At 39.0% G+C, this 4,484-nt stretch overlaps 1 pseudogene; it reads left to right on the forward strand.

The window, feature by feature from the left end:
• The first annotated feature begins 607 nt into the window (after positions 1-607).
• On the forward strand, positions 608-4,209 carry LOC118829491 (annotated as a pseudogene).
• Positions 4,210-4,484: the final 275 nt, after the last annotated feature.

Below are 4,484 nucleotides of genomic sequence, written 5' to 3' on the forward strand. Positions count from 1 at the left end.
AACTACTTGATACTTATTAAGAAACAGAATGGTGGATCAATGGAGTAGGTTCGATACACAAGAAGCAGTAGGCAATGACTGTAGCAATCTACTCTTTGATAAACCCAAAGGATCAAGCTTCTGGCTTAAAAATTCATGATTTCAAAAAAATGCTAGGAAAATTGGAAAATAGTATGGCAGAAGCTGGGCATAGACCAATATCCTACACCACATAGCAAAATAAAGTGAAAATGGGTTTGTGATTTAAGAATAAAGGCTGATACTATGAGCAATTTCTGTGGCCCAGGCAGGAGGCTTTTCCCATTCTTCTTTCTTCTCTTCTTCCCACCTTCATGACCATTTCTAGTGACTTCTTCAGAGTTTACCTTCTATCTATGCTGTATATATTGTATATGGATAATTTTTTGTGTGTTATCTCTAAAACTAGAATGTGAATTCCATGAGGCAGCAGTTTCTCTGTAGCCCCTTACAAAGTACTTGCACCCCACTTACATATCAAGGTCTTAAATAAACATTCATTCACTGACATATAGTACTAAAAAACCATCCCCAATAAAAGTCAGTGCATAGAAAGACAAAGTGGTAAGCAAGTTCTATAGAGGGAGAGATGATGCCTGGGTATAATAGGCAAGAATTCATTGAGCAGGAAGCATGTGATCTACACCTTGAAAGATGGGGACCACTACAAAGGGGACAGGTAAAGTGCTGTACATATTAGACATGGGGGAGTGAAGAAGTTCAATGAGGTGGGAAAAATGCAGGTTGTGAGAGTTATAAAGACCTATGATTAGTCTAGTTTGTCTGGGAAATAGTTTGAGAAAGTAGCACAATAACCAGAGCAAATATATTTTTTCTATTTTCTCAATAAAGGATCTTTGCCACAGCCACATAGGAAAGTGAATCTAGTGAACATGAAAGCAATGGCTGAAATGATCTCCAAAGTTCTTTTTAGTTTTGGTGGTCTACAATGAGGCCTCACATTTTGCTTCTAGAACTGGGATAATCTAGCATGATTTTCTTGTTTGTCTAAGCCGCTGAGCTAGAGGTGAGGCATTAAGTTTTGTGGCGTCTCTGTAGGGAAAGCCTTGGAAGATGCTGTGTTCTATAATATGATTGTGCTAGGAAGCAGGAAAAGCATTGATGGACTATAGCAGAGAGTGGTGGCAGTAGTCCATGTGAACACAGCTGGTATAGCCACATTGCTTCAAAAAGGACTTCTGAGAGGTTCAAACTTGAAAAAATCATGGCAAACTTGATCTAATTGCTTCCTCGGAGTCTTTTGAAATAATGAATCTCCCAAGTGACCTATGTCATCTAGTACATCAAATGTGTTAAATAGGAAAAAACCACCCTCCTTAGTCATTAAGCACTGATCTTATAAAGGCTGTACTTAAGGTATGTCTCTATATCCCATGCCCATTCAAAGGTCTATTTTACTTGTAATTAAAAAGGAATTTAACACTAGCCCCATTGCTATATCTTCCCTCACTCCAAGTACTGCCTGTTCTTATGGGAAAGCCCATCATCCTAAAGGTACAGGAAATAAACAGTGTTTCAAGAAGATGGATTTGCAATGAATGCTAATATTCATGTGGTAAGTGCTTCGTCATTCCATTTCATCAGAGTTCCTATGGTTATATTGTTGTCAATTTAATGGTGTGCAAGTGAGGGACAAGTGCTTTATTTTTATTCACTATTAATCCAGTTGAATCTGAAAATTTCCAAAAACAAAATCAAAAGAGCCAAAAAATCCCGAAGATGAGTATGTGAGGGTGAGTTTGTTCCTGGCTTTCTTCTTTTCTACTTATAGTCGACCACATCTTCACCTGATACACAGGTGTTCATGGACCATTTGAAAGTACTGGGGATGTTTAGCCTGGAGAAGAGAAGATTGATGGGAATGGTGTATGATACTATAGCTATCTTCAAATATTTGAAGGGCTGCTATATGGAAGAGAGACTAAACATGTTTTGGTCCCTGAGGGCAGAACTAGGAGTATGGGCTCAAAGTTGTAAAAGCATATTTAGATTTGAAATAAGGACAAGCTTCCTAACCATAATTTTTCAAAAAAAAATACACCAGGTTTTCCCAGGAAATAGTGGATGCCCCTCCTGGCACATAAGTGGAAGTCTTTAAATAAAAGATGATTGATGTATAGGAAACTGTGTTTTATAAAAGTTTGTTTTTCCATATATGTGTTCAACTGCATGGCCACTGACTTCTCTTTCAACTCTGACAATTTCTAACTCTGATAAAGCAATTAGAGGAAAATACCCTAGAGACCATGTGGTCTCAAGGTTTCATTTGGTGGATGGACAAACTGAGAGCCATAGAGCCAAAAGATGATCTTAGATCTTATTTATTAAAATCCACTTTTCTTTTGACTATGTCATTTTACCTCTAGTTCAGGGAAAGGTACTCTATGGTAGCATTGCTTTGAAACTTAATACTTTTACTTTTAAACATTGTCATTCAGTGTAGCATGTTACTAAGTTGATATTTCTCCCAAATTCGAAGTTTTAGAACAGCTGTATAGCTCCACTGGGAAAAGGAATTTCCTTATTTGGGAATCACTATACCAATGAAATCATAGGTCTGGCCTTAAAAAAAAGCTTTCAATGAGGAAACTTTACTGTCAAAGCAATTTCTTATAGTCTGGGACCATTTCCAGGGACAGTAATAATATAAATGACTTGCTGTGTTACATAGACAACATGAGACACAGATAGACCTGAGACTAGATCTTCCTGACTCCAGTGTCAGCTCTTTAGACACTATCCCACTCAAGGATTGATCTTTACACAATGTAAACATATTCTCAGTCATCACATACTATATATCACCTATCTATCTATCTATCTATCTATCTATCTATCTATTGCCTTCCTTCCTTCTTTTCTTCTTCCTTTCTTCCTTCCCTCCTTCCTTCCTTGCTTCCTTCTTTTCTTCCTTTCTCTCTCCTTCCCTCCCTCCCTCTCTTCCTTCCTTCAGTCCTTCTTTTATTCCTTCCTTGTTCCTTCCTTCATTCCTCCATTACTGCCTCTGTTCCTTCCTTCTCCGCCTCCCTCCCTCCCTCCCTCCTTCTCTCTCTCTCTCTCTCTCTCTCTCTCTCTCTCTCTCTCTCTCTCTCTCTCTCTCTTCTCTCTCTCTGTCCCTTCCTCCTTTCCTTCCTCTCCCCTCATTTTACTTCTCTTACTATTGGAGAGGGTATGGATCAGTTGTCTTAACTATTCTGTCAAATATTTGGAAGGCAGGAGGAAAAGTGATGGAGTGAGCATTTTAGAAGCTAAGGCAATACAATAGAGGATAGCTAGAATAGGCAGGACCTGAGAAAGTTTGTCTGCCAACCTATGCAATAAAAAAAATTTTCATAGTAGCACAGAAAATATTATGCAAAAAAGTCACCATGAAAGGCTGCTATCAGACTGAGTTCAGGGCTTCACACTCCAATGTCCTTATTCCTGGTCAACTTGGCTTTGTTGGATGTCATCTGCACATGCACTGCTGTGCCCAGGTTGCTACAGATTCTGGGAGGAGAACACAATACGATTTCTTTTGGAGGTGTATGACTCAGTTGTACTTTTTGACTTGGTCTGTGCCTTCTGAGCTTTTGCTCTTCATGGCCATGCCTTATGATTGATATGGAGCATTCTGCCAGCTGCTGCCTTACAGCAAGTTGATGAGTAGGGAAGTTTGTGTCTCCTTGGCTGTGGCTGTGTGGGGGATCAATGCGTTTGGTGCCACAACAAATACCAGCCTCTTGTTGAGGTTACCATTCTGTGGTCCCAATGTGATTGATCATTTTCTCTGTGAGATCCCGGCTCTGCTGTCACTCTCTTATATACGTGACTGACGTCATGACAATTGTAGCTGACATATTCTTTGCTCTTCTGAATTTCCTGCCCACCATGCTGTCTTATGGCTTCATCATCTTCAGCATCATGGCAATCCAGACCACAGAGCTCAAAAAGAGAACTTTTTTTTCCACCTGCTCCTTTCACCTCATCATAGTGACCATGTACTACTCCACTGTGATCTATGTCTATCTAAGCCCAGGCTCCAGCTGCTCCCCAGACAAGGACAAGATCATGGCTGTGCTTTACTCTACAGTGAGTCTCTCCTTGAATACTCTTCTTTATGTTTTGAGGAATAAAGATGTCAAAAGGGCCCTCAGAAAACTCTTTATCTTTCTCAAGGGGAAATTATAATTCATTCCTCTAAATTCTCAGGAAAGCTAGTTCAAAGACATACAAATGTCAACTATTTTTATCTTTGTTCAATTTAGAAGCTTTTATCATCACATTGTGTTAGACCCTGTCTAGCACTAGGTTAATAGACTTTCTCCATTCTAGCTCATATTTCTATAATACTTTTGAGATTGTTAAAGCATTTTTTTACAACCAACCCTGTGAGATAGCTAATACAACTGTTTTAATTACCATTTTATGGATGAGGACATTGAGACTTAGAGAGATTGTGATTT

This window comes from Trichosurus vulpecula, chromosome 8 (genome assembly GCF_011100635.1).
Source record: "Trichosurus vulpecula isolate mTriVul1 chromosome 8, mTriVul1.pri, whole genome shotgun sequence".
Taxonomy (NCBI): Eukaryota; Metazoa; Chordata; class Mammalia; order Diprotodontia; family Phalangeridae; genus Trichosurus; species Trichosurus vulpecula.